The sequence below is a fragment of the Rhyacophila brunnea genome, unplaced genomic scaffold (genome assembly GCF_057557595.1).
Source record: "Rhyacophila brunnea isolate RB1 unplaced genomic scaffold, BYU_Rbru_1.0 scaffold_20, whole genome shotgun sequence".
In the NCBI taxonomy this organism is placed as follows: Eukaryota; Metazoa; Arthropoda; class Insecta; order Trichoptera; family Rhyacophilidae; genus Rhyacophila; species Rhyacophila brunnea.
Genome location: NW_028232860.1, coordinates 4,146,159 through 4,162,437, shown reverse-complemented (window position 1 = coordinate 4,162,437; position 16,279 = coordinate 4,146,159). Strand labels below are relative to the sequence as shown.

Genomic DNA, 16,279 nt, shown 5'->3' with positions numbered 1-16,279 from the left:
ACAATTATTATTCAGTGTTAAAAACAATACCAACACAGAATAGTTATAATACTATTATAATATGTAAGTACCTACTAGACTTGTCAAATTACTCGACTTTTAGGAAAGGTAAGTATACCTGACAAGTGTGCTCTTTTTCTCAGATCTCCACTGCCTACCTCTTTCCAAAAGTCACCCTTCGCCACTGGTGCCTTATATAATATGTTTAACCTAAAACCGTCTCTGGGTACATTTATAATTGTATAGTACCTAAACTTAACGCAATTCACTATTTTAAAATTCGAATTTGCTAAGAAATCAATTGAAGGCGAAACGTTCTTTTTTCAAATATAAAAACAAAACTCCACGATATTCTGTCACTCAGTTGGTATTATCAATTTCTTGTTGGTTTCTCTACTCGTCTAGAATGAATGACTATAAATGTGCAGTTATTTGCATTTACGACTGCGTTTCGCCAAGAAACTGCGTTTAATGATGACAGTGGCTTCTAATAGCACTTTCACCTGATGCAGGAAGCTATTGGTTTAATATTCATAAATCTTTATGTAGGTATAAGTGCATACTAAAAACACAATATATTATTTATCTACGCTAGTCCAGTGGTGGTTTACCCCATAATAATAACCGGAACCAGTGCAGCAGGGAACCCACCCCGTGCGCAGCTCAGGTAGGGGCGCAGAAGTGGAGTTTCGTTGAACAAGCAAGCATAAAAAATGAACGGAAAGTTTCATTCTAAAATAACCAAATTATGGAGGAACAAACCTTCTTATGATTATGACATAAAGTAATGTTTTATTATAAATCTTTTTGATAGTTGATTAAATTAAAAAAATGTGTTTATAAGTATAATATTATGTATGTTGAAAATTCACTGTTTTTCCTTCGTTATTAGGTGAAGAATTCTATGATTTTTATAGTAACAAAAATTTTAAACTAATCGACAAAATATTGCTGACTTTTACACACTTTATTTAAACTACATTATTAGTACATACATACTAATGTAGTAAAGTTGTGTTTCGATAGTCACAAGATAAAACTTTTAGAAAATTACGCACTTGCAACAATTCAGCGTGGATCATGATACCGGTAGGTGACGTGGTAGCGTTGGGTAATGTGCGGATAGAGAGACCCGCGCCTACATCCAACTATTGTTTGATCGCACGGACTTATTCGAGTGCGTCTAATGTGATACTGACGGATATGTATAAACGCTCTGACCGGATATTAGGGATTGCAATTCCGAATGAAAATGTCAATATCGGTATTTCGGCACTTCTTATTGAATAGGTACCTGTATTCATTAAAACAAGGTTACTGCCAAAAGTGTCGTAAGTCTCGAAATCCTGTTATGGGATAATTGTAATTTGAATGTTTGACACGCCATCTAAAATCAGGCATAATGTTAATTTCTTTGTGCTATAATATGTACATGTTCTATATATCGGATAACCTTGATTTCTTTTCAGCATAGGTATTTATATTTCAACATAGTACAATCCGCTGTTAACTCTAAATACCTAAATTATCGACTTACCAACTTTTGGCAGCAACAATATTAAAAATCTTTAAATAAATGTACCTATAAAAATCTATTTATTGATATTTTATAGAAAAGTATCTACATAATATTCTGTATTTTTATCGATCAACTCCGTTAATAAAAAGTGCAGAGTAGCTTCTACACTCAATTTAATAGGCAATAAAGTATAAAGTAATGAAACAATAACATTAAATTCATTTTCAAAAAAATAAAAGTGTTCTTCCTTGATAAAAAAATACCGGTTTTCAAACACCGGTATTGCAATCCCTACTGCGCATCTATTCTATGCACAAGACATTGTTTTTCATATTTTTGTATTGAAGTAATAATACAATATTAAAATTATATTTTTTTTATAATAAGTGCCATTTTTTAACAACACCTCTCTTGGCTGTGCTAAATTTTAGTATGAGATAGACAGTTTTGACATGGTTTTGGCTGTTTAGACGGCTAACTTATTATAACAACTATAATACCTCAATACAAACATATGATAAACTATCTGGATAGCTGGCGATAGTGAGCAGTCTTGTGGATAGAATAGATGCGCTGGAACATGGAACGGCTTGGTATAAGGGCGTGTATTTATATCCAACTGATCTATATCTAATTAATTTGAACAATAATAATTCTTAACAGACATATAATATTTACATATATACTTAAATATATATTTTAAAAAAGTAACTTTTTGTGTATAATTATTCAATATTCTTCTTCATTTTTCTTATGCAATTTCTTTATACTTATGTCATTCTTACTTTTTATCTTATTAGGCTTAACTATATTATAATTGAAATATGGACACTTTGCTGGTTGTAATAACTTTTCACTGTTTTATTTTTAGACATTTTTTGTCATCAAAATGTAACTGTTTGTTTCCTTAATAAATAAAATATGTAAAAAAAAAAATGAAAAATAGTTGGATAAAAATCAGCAAATCTCTTCATTCTGTCTCCTCTTTCTTTCCGTATTTTACACTTAACATTGATCACTTATATATTACTTAATATGATAGTTAGGTACTACACGTTTTCGCTGAGTTACTTTCTCTGTCAATCAAATTTATTTAAAACCACATTCACAGTATATACGAATATTAGATTACCATGATAATATAAAAATGTTAACTATATCATAAACCGCAAGTTATTCGATTGAATAATAATAGAAAAATACTTCCAATTATTATCAATCAGAATATGTAATAATAATATTTACAGTTGCAAATTAATTATTACATCACAGCAAAATGTGAAAATTTATTGATAAAATCTCACCAGGAAAGAAATTTTTCACTTAAGTACATATTATTTTATTGCAAATTCAATAAAGTTATACGTCATAATAATATTATGTACGTGTTGCATAGCGTGTCCGGAAACTTGTACGTATGCAGTTCGCCGTATTACACTTACCGTGAAATGTTATATCGGAAATAATTTATAGCCGTATATTAAAGACCTTCCAACCTCTTTAAGTCGTGTAGTACTGACATAAAATTCATGTCTAAATAAGACACGGTTCTTGTCAGTTTACACTTTACAAGAAGCCAGCAGGAAACAATTTTTGAAAATAGCTAATTTACTGCATTATTTGTTAGGTTAGATTAGGTTTTCATTCTCGAATTCATGAATTTTTCCTATATCAGCTATTAAAATTGAATTAATGTTCATATTGAAACTATTAAAATTGGAGACCGTGTAGTATACGGTAACCTCTTTCCAATAGAAAGCTCACGGTGAACTGTGCCACGGTGAAATGTTTTACGTAGTTTACGTTACGTTACGTTTTATTTTAAATAGTTCGCGTCAAAGACTATTGCGATCATTGCTCATTTTTTATGCTTCTATTACTGCGTTAACTAAGATGACGGCACTTTCTAATGAAACGACCGAAAAATTGTAATATTAAATATGTATTCGCTCCTCCGTTTGCCGTCCTTTAAAATGTACCGACCCTAAGCAACACCGGAGCTGCCTACCCACATAGGATGTCACTGTAAATTAATTATCAGTAGCATTAATAGTACTATTGCAAAGAGTTGAGGCATTTCTTAATGTAACATTGCTTAGCATTTTAGTGTAAACACTTATAATATATGTATTGTTATTACAAAATAAATAAAGTTTTCCACTAAAACTGATGTTTCGCATAGCCATGAAAATGCATTAAGTAAGTACCTACATACAGTATAATAATATGGCTAATGTGCATTCGATCTGAAGTGATATTTTTGTGTTGCATTCGAGTCATTCTGATGCACTTTCTATTGCACCTGCCTGAGTCTGACTTTTGTGATAGCCCGCGGTCAAAAAGATATAATAGTAGTCACCGGCCGGTCTAATGTTCAGTCCATGAGGTGTGACCTGTTTCCTGGTAAACTAGTAAATCTATCACAGTACAAGTAGTTGATAAATGCTGGATACACCCTCCCATATAGAATTTTACAATATTACAGTGAACACGTTTTACAGAATATGATGTCAAAAATTAACTGTCTCATTTTTTTTTTTAAATAGAATTTTGAATTTTTGAATTTCGAAAAAAAATCATTACAAAATTGTATCTTCTACAAACAGTGTATTGATGAGTCATAAAGGCGTACCCTTGCGACTATTCTATATCGAACCATGAAGGCAAAAAAGAGAATATTTTGACATGTTATTCCAGAATCGAATTTTATGATATCTGTCGAATGTAGATTGTATAATTCTGATGTAGACGGTGAAATGGACAATTGCGTCAATTCTCAAGAATAAACTAACAGAATTGAAAACATTTCCTTTATTCCTTATTTGCATTGACTTGCTTTGTAATTTTGCGCATCTATTCTATACACAAGGCTGATAACGGCAGCTATTAAGAATACTTTGGTTACATGTAAATAATTGTACGTTAAACATTTCACCGTAGCACAGTTCACCGTGAGCTTTCTATCGGAAAGAGATGACTGTGTAATGGTCTCCAATTTTATTAAATTCAATATGAACATTAATTCTATTTTCATAGCCGATTTTGGCAAAAATCGTGAATTCAAAAATTAAAACCTAACCTAACCTACGCTAACCTAACAAATGATCCAGTATATCGGTTATTTTCAAACTTTGTTTGTCGCTGGCTTCCTGTAAACCGACCAGAACCGTGTTTTATCTAGACACGACTACGACCATTTATTTCCGATATAACATTTCACGTTGAAGTGTGATACGGCGAACTGCATACGTACAAATTTTCGGAGACGGAATAGTTTATCATATATTATATGTATTGAGAGTATTGAGACCGTTAATAGTTACAATAATTATTAACCGTCTGAACTGTCAAAAAGTGTTAATATTTTAACAGCACCTCTCTTGGCTGTGTTAACTTTTAGAGCGAGATAGACAGTTTTGACGGCTAACCTATTGTAACAATTATAATACCTCAATACATAAATATGATAAACTATCCTCGATAGCCGCCGATAGCAACCGTGTGTGTATAATAGATGCGCTCGGACATGTAACCAATCACCGACGATAAAACTAATTAATATTATTATTATCTATCTTGATTTTCCAAATTTTTAAATATTTAATACGAAATTGAGATTTTCATATAGCAACCTATCAATGGCGTGCGGTAACTTTCTCTTGTATGGATGCTGTTGAAAAATACGCATATACCTACTATTTGTTACATATTATATTATTATGAATTAATATTATCTACTTAGGGTTTTGTAAATAGTTGAATCTTGGCGGGCAGCTGATGAAGGAGTGTGGTGTCTAGTGTTGCCGTCCGATAAGACTGATATATTTTATTATTATTAATATTATTAAAACGTTTTATTAGCACGTATTCTTGTTTGGTGGTTGTTTGTCCAGTACAAATCTTGCAATCAATTTTTAACTAACTTCCCGACTAGCTAGACATTTGAAACTTTTAGAATATATCAGAACACGATGCCAATGCATTCTTTTAATACGTTTAGCCATCTTTAAGCAGAATTGAATTCATTTTCAGTTCATTCTGTTTTGTATGGAAAGTTATTTCAGAAAAATCTGTAAAAAGTAAAAGACTATTATTGGTTGCGAAGGGGGTGGTCCTAGCAACTAAATTATTGGCATTTCAGTATTCTATATTTGTTTGTTTGTTTGTTTCTTATTTACTCCATATCAAGTACAAGTTTGAGCATATCGAGCATAATAATTCAACAGAAAATTTAAATACGTTGTTTATAAAAAGTTCTTTTTATCTTATAAATATTTAAAATAATGACGAAATATTAATGATATCGAATCTTTAGAAGTCAGTCAGTCAGTACCGTACATATACCTAACGATGCCCAAGCGGCTGAAGCGTCGACTTATGTCGTGGGTCGCAGGTTTGAACCTGGGTCTAGCTAATACACATATTGTTTTTCAATTTGTGTTTGGAGTCAGAATATGGACTAAATAGGTTGAGTAAGTGTCTAATATTCATTTCTCGTAAAAACAAAAATTTGTTAATACAACCTCCACACTGTGGAGACCAATATGATTTTATAAGGATCGAACATGGTGAATTTAGTTATACCGAATATACAGTTTTTCTGGGGATGCGGAGCATTTACAGCATATATGAACCACACGCCACTGGTTGATATATATTTCATTTTAATTTATAGACATTTTGCATCGGTTGTATACAAATTGGGGCGGGGTGCTCTCACACTTGCAGGTACAATGTTGAAAATCCCTGTAATAAAGTAACTGTTGCAAACACTTTGTTTTGTTATGTTGCGTTTGAAGATTTTTTACAACACTTTTGTATTTAAACTACCTGTATTTTTATGCACCTATGTGTCAATAGATACAATTATATTTTATCACCAAAACTCTGATTTCGTGGATTTATCTATGCCAATAGGTAGTGAGTAGTTACGTGGGTACTAGCAATACAACACAACGTCTCCACTTTCGAATGCCGAGTGGGTATGTGAGTTTTTACTCGTACAAGTCACTTGACCCGATCAATGAACCAAAATAACCTCTACAGTCAGTGATACCCAACCAATGTCTGCAGGCTCTTTTGTGAGTAAAAATATACTGACTACAATATTGATTGATATTTTTTTTAATAATGGCATTCGCTTTAAAAATTACTGGCCATAAACATAGATTCTCAAGCCAAACAAACAGATCGATGCCAAGAAAAATAGAGGGGAGATCTATGCCTTCAATGAATCTCATCTCACATGGGTTTTGAGGGCAATGAAAGGGCAGATGATCTGGCAAAGGAAGCTGGCCATTCAGGGATGCTATATCAGTTGATATCAGAAAACCTGGACTGGAATGAGGCCATAAAGAAAATGTGTCAAAGCATGTGGATAGATTTTCACCATAGGGAATCACTAGAAAAGGGGAAATGGAGTAAGTCCATTCTACCATCGCCACGGTTGGTGCCCTGGTTTGTAGTCTCCTTTGAAGAGGAATGAGCTTAAGCTGATACTAAGGCTAAGAACAGGGCACACAATGGGTAAAAGATTTGATTTTTGAATTTATTTAAATAAATTGTATTACACGAAAAAAAAACACTAATACATAATACAATATGTATCATCGCTGTCATCTTCAATATTGTATTTTATTTTATTACATGGTATCATTCTAGGGTAAAGGAATACACTGATATTTTTATTAGTTGGAATTAGTTTTTATTTAACTTTTTATCGTCAAATAAGTCAGTGCCTCGGGCTTAAAAATTCCTAAACCCGCCACTGATAATAAAGAAGATACAGATAGTTTATACGTTGTAGTTTTACCTCGTAGTCGTCTTACATGTGAAAGTGGTATGGCTCCGTTAGGCAGGAGATAAACCGTCGTCCAATATAACTTCAATATGTAATTAAACAGCTTAGGTCTGGACATCACAAAAGCAGTAACGGACAACACAAACGTGGACCCTCTAAACCAATCTGCCTAGCACCACACTCGGTCTTATTCGAGCGTATCACGGAGCGTACACTGATGTGAATCATCAGCAGTTGTTTTCGTGTGGTAATGCCTCAGGGGCAGATGCCCAAAACTGAGGTCGTCATCCTCTCAAATTATCTTTGACTGAGTTTACTTAAAGACGTAATTAAATTAAAAGTGCCATGGGAGATAAAGACACGGAGACTTAACAAAAGTAAATGAATTCAATGCTATTACGAGTATATAAGATACAAAAAATAAAGCTAAAACAAAACGGACAAACACAACTGTGTGAAGAGATCTTCAAGTCCGCAATAAGACGCTAATTTAAATGCAATATAATTGGCCTTTGTAGCGAAAAATCGGACGGCTCGATGGGCCCAGCAGCTGATTAGACCGCATCTCTTCCCACTCGGAGTAATTCTCGGACATTCCCAGAGGATGTGGTATGCATCCTGTAGTTCTCCGCCACATGGACATGTAGGTTGGGTGACAAGTCCAAGCTTATCTTGGCAGCGAATCCATCATGGCCTGTCAAAACTGACTGATGTAGTAGTCAGGTGTCAATTTGTCTATCTCCAATCACCATTCACAGAATCTATCAGTAGGTAACGGATATAATGGAATGAAGACGTTTACAGTAAGTTAATGACGTTTAAAGGCAAAATCTCGCCCTTTCTACCGCCTCCAAACAGCGCATGACCTGTCACCTCTTGCCGGACGTCACTGTCAGTAGCGAAGGATGGAGGTAGGCTGTTAAGATCCATCATAAATTTTTTTTTTTTTCGACCATGTCCGATCCTGATAGGATCATATGGGCCTCCACAGAGTGGAGGTTTGTATTGACAGATTTTGTTTTTTACGAGAAATGGATGTCAGCCACTTGCTCAACCTATTAGGTCCATACCCTGACACACTCAAATTGAAAAACAATTTTTGTACTTGCCAGACCCAGGATTCGAACCTGGGACCCACGGCTTTGTAGTCCAACGCTTATGCCGCGCGGCCACCGTGGATCATAAATAGTGCACATTAAACTTTGTTAGTCATACGTGTTTGTTTTTATTGAACTAAGACTACAATAATTTACAGATGGTATTGGTTACTTTTTAAAAATCAATTAAACCCTGTCTAAAAAAAACCATAATAGTTTTGGTATGCTTTTGGCGATCAGACAAAATTGTACACACTTTTTCTTTCATAAGTACTTATTTGTTTTCGTTAAAATAAGAATACATATTACACAATTTGTTGAAAAGTTTTTTAAATTCAGTAAACCCTGCGTAACCAAACCATAATCGCATAATACATAGGTAAAAATATATTATTATAAGTACCTATCTATAAAATATCTAAAATTATGTATGGTTTAATGGCATAATTTTAGATATTTTATAGATAGACGAGTATTTTTTGACTATTATCTATTATGGCTTGGTTTCGCAGGGTTTAATTGAATTTTATAAACTAAACAACACCATCTGTAAATTGTACTCTTATTTCAATGAAAACAAATACGTATGACTGACAAAGTTTAGTGTTCAATCGGATCGGGTTCAGCGGATCTTAAAGCCTACCTCCACCCTTCGCCACTGACTCACTGTAATGGGTTGTTTCGCCAACCATATTGAACAATTATATTTTATAATAAAACTATATCTAATAATATAATTCCAATGACCTACTTATTCTCTTGATTCCTACTAATAAAAATAATGAATAATCCAAAACCACAAAACAGTTCAAGGGCAACTGCTTGATAAAACTGTTGTAAAAATTGTGCTAAAAACTAATTTAATATTTTAATAAGAAACCATCAACTAAGTATTACAATTAATGAAATTGAAGGTTACGAATAAATGGGTGTTTAATTTCAAAATCAAAATCAAATCAAATTTATTTATTTTACATATACATAACAAATTATAAATTCAAAACGTTCACGGCATGACATAAAATAAGTATTTATAATTTTTAAAAATAAAAATACAGATAAGTGTGAGTTAATAATACAATAAGTAATAAAATAAGAAATAAAATAAAATAACAAAATAAAAGTAGATGGAAGCACACAGAGTGAACTTTGATAGACCCTATCTTAAAAACTTATAAAACAACGTCCACCTAAATTCACTCTCACGTGGAAAATATCAATATCCGAAGCGATTTCATTAAACATGGTTATTGCCCTCCCAATTGGCATTACTAATGGCAGGTTATTTCTGTACCGTGGAAGAACAAACAACGGATGTCCTCGATTCCTAAGGTAATTAATTTTCAGAGACACAAGCCAACGCCACCAAGAATGGCAGAGTTCACATTTACGCCGCGTATAAGTCTGAAAAACATATTTAGCTAAATAAAGATCCCTTCTAAATTTTAAGCTACAGTATGTAAACATCCCTAAGAGAAAATCAGTCGGATAGAGCCACGGATAATATCCATACAGCCGAAAGTAAAGGAGTCTCAAAAATTTCTTTTTTCTATTTTAACCTAAGTTACCTATCGGGTGGATCTAGTTTAGTAATAAAACTGATGAATAGTGTAATTTATTTCAATAAGCAAGTACTAAGAGCTCTAGGAACAAAAACGGAAATTCCATTTTTGAAAAATCTTTGATTTCTCTCTTATAGGATAAATTTCTTTGAAAAGTGTATGATAAAAATAAATGATATTATCGCACTGTGGTGCAAGTAAAACCATAGTACCTAAGAGAAAATGACAGAGATCAAATATGTGAGTGTTATTTAGATTGTAATTTATTTTAAATTATTAAGTTTGCAATTGTTTCATTTTTACATTATAGATCTTTTGACGTGTATGTAAATAATATTATGTTTCTCATATAAATCAAAAAATCGAACAAATTGCACTCGCTTATGGTCAACGGAAAATGTCGTTTTCGTTTCTAAGCCCCTCATGTATTTATGTAGATTGTAGATGTAGTTGTACCTATAGTGTAGGGATGTCTTCATTCAGCAATATATCGACCATGGCTGTCAACTGATGGCGATATTAATAATAATAAGTCTGCAATTTAGAAGAGATCTTTAGAGAGTGAATTTTGACTAAAATCGGCTATGACAATTAGCGTGGTTCCCACCTGGCTTCCCCATAACCGACTTGTACCAAGCTTTATTTAGCTTTTTTTATACGAGGTATAAATGAGAACTCTGCCATTCTGGGCAGTGTTGACCTGTGTGTCCCTGATAACTATCTTAGAAATAGAGAGCATCAGTTGTTTATTCTCCCAAAGTGTCTGCCACTGGTAATGCCAATTGGGATGCCATAACTATGTTCAACCAAATTACTTCGGGTATTGATATATTCCACTTGCGTGAGGTTGAGTTTAGGTGGACGCTATTTTATAAATTCTTAAAATAGGGTCTCCTTAGCAAACACGGTGTACTTTTTTGAACTTCTATAGATGTATAATAATTGTATTTTCACTGCTTTGTAAGTATATTCATATTATGTTCTCTTTTTATATTATTTAATTTCTATCGTTTTTATTACTTTTCTTCTTCATAACAATGTTTCATGCCGTGCCGTGAACGTCTTAAACTTATAATTTGTAATGTCCACAATATGTTAAAAAAAAATTGAAATCGAAATTGAATAAACTATATTTAGGTAGGTAGGTATATAGATAGATTTATCGTATAAATATAAGGGTACGTCATCTGTACGTGTGGTGTGTATATTATAATATAATACTTATTAAAGTTATGAACCATTTAAGTTTTTATAAGATCGTATGAAAAAGTTAAAAAATATATAAGTGCCTAATATAAAAACGGTAAACAATAAGACATAAGTACTTACATTATTATAAATTTGATATTACTTTTTTTTCTTCTTTATAATAATGTTTAATGTCATGTTGTGAACGTCTTAAACTTATAATTTGTAATGTCTACAATATGTTCAAAAATTTGAAATTTAATAAGTATACATTTATATACGTAGATAGCACCTGTGCGTATGTATATTATTATTATTATGTAAGTACTTAAAATATTAAAATTATTATAAACCATTTATTATTACCATGTAAAGTGTTTATAAGATCGTATGAAAAAGTTTAAAAAATATACCTATTAATATAACAAGGGTGAACAATAAGAAACAATGTAAAAATAACGTCTGGTGAATAATATTATAAATTTGATATTCAAAAATAAAATTAAAATAATATGTACCTACTCTACCTTTCAGCCTGCCGCGACAGCGTCAATAAAAAAAATCCAAACAACTCAACGTAGGCTTCATTTAGAATAATTTCAAAAGAAAGATCCGGGATTATTCACAAAAATTTAACACGAATCTTAAAAAAAACAATTCTGAAATGAGCATTCAAATGCACCCACCAGTCAGATCACCACGTAGCGTCTTTTCTTCGTGGTACTTTTATTCCGTCCGCAAAAGTGGAGCAAATCACAGTCACATACGAAAAAATCTAAATTGTCTCGAGAAATAGGTATAATAAAATAATATCATACGCGCGACGAGAACCTCGCGGAGGAATGAAGAAACTGAATCGAGTATTCTAGCTTGGTTAACTCGAAGCACGGCGGCCTACCTAGTCTGCAGATGGCTTGCCGCGGTGGGACAAGAGCGAGTATGTTTCTATACATAATAGTATTATAATAAGTATACCCTCCAAACGGTCCGATTTATTTTGCCCAATATAAATACTATTACAATATATTGTAATATCGTCGCAATAGGATTGGTTTGTCGAATAAACCGTTATTGTCGAAATCGACCTGTTAATGCAGAATGTTTTTTTTTGATCTAAATGGACCATAACCATCCTTTTCTTTAAATTACTTTGTAATGGTAATAAATACATCATTCGTATGCTGTAAAAACAACAATTTAAATATCTCCATGTATTTAAATATACGATTATGAAATTTTTTTTCGTCTCCTGAACATTTGGTCTATTCGACAAAACAATCCTACAGCGATGATATATGTAAACCCAACCAAAACAGATGTTCCCTACATCCATATTTATCAGTTGAGTCATACTTCATAAAGTCTTCCTCGGCACAGTCGATGCAATGTGCAGGTTCTGGATTACAACACTTAACTACAAAGTCAAAATCTTCCGATTTCGTCCGACAGCTTTACACATATTATCTACAATATGTTGATGATTTTTGGGGGCACATGCTCAGCATAGGTGAAAATGGAGCTTTCGTTCTATTATGTTCTCTTATGTTCAAAGCATGATCCTGGACATACCTTAAACGTTGTAGATAATCTATTTATATAATTTTGAAGCCTTATTATCCTTTATATTTATTTTAAACATTTGATGACTGCATAAAGTATTTTTATTACATAAAATAGTATTCTTTTAAACCTCTCGCTCTAATGTTTTAGAATATAGTCATATTTCAGTACATAAATGTGCAGTGGTGTTAAGATTTTTTACATTTATTAATATTTTTAAACGCATTTATAAAACCATCAGTATAATTTATATCGACATTATTATAGTGAAATATTTACGATAAAAAATTATATTGATAATCTCTGTGATCCCAAATTTGACAAGAATTAGGCATTTTATAATTCAAAAAATGGGCAAGATTGACACATTTGAAGATAATTCTAAAGATACTCATTATAAGCTATGTCTTTGACCATTCGAGTGTGATAAACATCATACGAATAATGATTGCTTTATAATAATTATTGACCTAAGAATAAGGTAGTGTTTTTTTGAAATATGCCATTTCTTTTGGCATTCCCCAGTGGTTAAGCTACAACATACAACCGTAGCCATAAATTGACAAACTATAATTGAAGTAGGGAGTAAAATGATGTTAACGCGCGTGTTTGAACATGTACCTAACCGAAAAAAAATCTTTTTTTTTTAAACGGTTAGGTAAAAATTCGGTTAGGTACATGTTCAAACACGCGCGTTAACATAATTTTACTCCCTACTTTAATTATAGTTTGTCAATTTATTGCGACGGCCGTATGTTGTAGCTTAACCACTAGGGAATGACAAAAGAAATGGCGTATTTCAAAAAAACACTACCTTATTCTTAGGTCATTAATTATTATAAAGCAATCATTATTCATAAGATGTTTATCACACTTGAATGGTCAAAGACATAGCTTATAATAAGTATCTTTAGAATCATCTTAAAATGTGTTAATCTTGCCGATTTTTTGAATAATAAAATGCCTAATTCTTGTCAAATTTGGGATCACAGAGATTATCAACATAACTTTTTATCGTTAATATTTTACTAAAATTATCTCGTCATAAATTATACTGATGGTTTTATAAATTCGTTTAAAAATTAATAAATGTAAAAAAATTAACACCACTGCACATTTATGTACTGAAATATGACTATATTCTAAAACATTAGAGCGAGAGGTTTAAAAGAATACTATTTTATGTAATAAAAATACTTTATGCAGTCATCAAATGTTTAAAATAAATATAAAGGATAAGAAGACTTCAAAATTATATAAATAGATTATCTACAACGTTTAAGGTATGTCCAGGATCATGTTTTGAAAATAGAAAAAAAGTTCCATTTTGACCTACGCTGAGCACGTCCGCCCTTAAACTCGATGAAAGCGTTTTGGATAACGACATACTTATTTCTCTTGGGGTGACTTATCTGGGACGAGTTTTAAATTTCTGATCTATTTTGCTCACTTGTTGATTTTCCTTATATGCAATTATTTCCATAGTGTTTTCATTCAATAATATGTAGTGTACATAATATTATGTATATTATCTAACAGTTAGTATTGTTTTTTTTTTTACGTATTTCTCTTTATATGTTTCACGGCACGATGTGAACTTGTTCAACTTGCACCTAATTTGTAATGTTCGCTCATGTAAATAAATCATTCTAAATTCGAATCTAATTTTAATCTAAAAATATTAAAGCATTCTATTATTCAACGAATAATTCACAAGATTTTGAGAATGTAACATTCGATATATTGAACATACATAACTTGAAAACACCTCAGATATACCCGTACCCACTAGAAAAAATCATATTTGAAAAATATGATGCTCGACGGGATTTTAACTGTGCATTTACCAATTATGCTACGAGCCTCCTATATAATTGCAACAATTTAAACTAGTAGGTCATACCTACATGAAAATAAATGCTTATCAAATTGCGTTATTATTGACTATCGGTTTATTATATAAAATAAAAATAATGGATGTTATCTTCACAAAGTAAAGAAAATTTCGCCAGTTTCGAAAATTTAAGTACATACGCATATAAGAAAACGTATATCAGTGTTTTTGGTCGGACTGTTGCCCACTTTTCCATTTCACCAACATAGATACATATTATATTATATTGAATTTATCGATAAATCGTAATGTGTTCTTTATATAACTGCATGTACTATATTGTTTACAGAACATTTTTATAAACTAAACAAAACGCACGATTGCTTGAAAGCATACATCGCACAGGTAAATCGAGCCATCAAGTATTCATGAGGTATACCTTCTATCGAAGAAGTAAACACAATCTATGAAGTGTTACATGATGCCAGAACGAGACAGAGCACCGGCCTACTGACTGTCGTATTAGTAGAAGAGAGAAAGCTATAGGTACATCTTCAACATTTTCTTTAAAAATAATACTATCACAGATATCCACTTGTATTTTACACTGTTTTTCAAATTTGAAGATGCTACGTAGAAGCATTATCAAGAATATTTTGTGAGAAAGAAATCGCAAGGTCATAATATAATGATGGCCCTAACATACCTAAGTAAGTATTATAATTAATTATATTATTATATGGTTTGGCTTAGGCTGAGTTTAATTATTGAATTTTAAATAGGTACTAACTAAAAAGGCCTGAACAAAAACGATGCATAAGTGCGAGTGAGAAAGTATTCGGTACCCTTATAATCTCTGCGACACGCGCTAGAGTAAGATAAAAGGTTTACAGATCTGGGAGATGATTTGCTACGATGTAGCCGGCAAATCTTAGCTTATTGCATAACTAAGCGTCGATAACCGTGTTGTCAAAATTGCTATTTTTTGTGTTAAACATAAAGTCAGTGGTAAATATTTTTAGTTAATTAAGTAGAAAAGATGGTTCTGTGTGTTGTATTAAAATATGGATAAGCAAGAAGATGGTATTACGTTTCATAGGTAAGTTGATACATTTTTTTTATTTTGTTAACTGTCAATTCATGGTGGAACTGCATTGTATTGTTGTTTTTATTTAATAAAACGCAATTTTTTTATAGTACTTATTCCACTTTAATTAATATATTAGGACCGGTTGAAAATGTCCCACTGAGGCGGACGAAACCGGTCCTAATATATTAATTAAAGTGGAATAAGTACTATAAAAAAATTGCGTTTTATTAAATAAAAACAACAAGTTGATACATGTTCGTGATAATTTATTTGTATATCATTATATATTTTAATATCAGTGACCTAGTGTTTCTTTAAAATAACTTAAATTATGGATATCTTTACCTAATGGTTGCATTTTGACCGCTTAAAAATACTATGTACTTAACGTAAAAAAATAGAAAACTATATTTTAGCACTAGCGAAATGGTCTATGGTCTCGAACATTTGTAGACGAATGCGTTCGTTCGCCCACAAACCAAACGCACGGCACGCGGCTTCATTTAGCAATGCAACGGGTGGCGTCTAGATGTATCTATAGTCTATGGTGCAAACCATTTGCAATTTGTATTTATTGTTAATTAAATATAAGTAAGTACGTATGATTGACAAAGTATGCACTATTTATG

At 31.9% G+C, this 16,279-nt stretch overlaps 1 protein-coding gene across 2 annotated transcripts in view; it reads right to left on the bottom strand.

Moving 5' to 3' along the window:
• Positions 1–12,028, bottom strand: part of LOC147071104 (putative epidermal cell surface receptor) — a 142,757-nt gene extending 130,729 nt beyond the window's left edge. For both annotated transcript variants that reach the window (XM_085948671.1, XM_085948672.1), the window contains exon 1: positions 11,694–12,028. The gene's annotated coding sequence lies outside the window, so the exon portion shown is untranslated. The remainder of the gene's footprint in view (positions 1–11,693) is intronic.
• Positions 12,029–16,279: the final 4,251 nt, after the last annotated feature.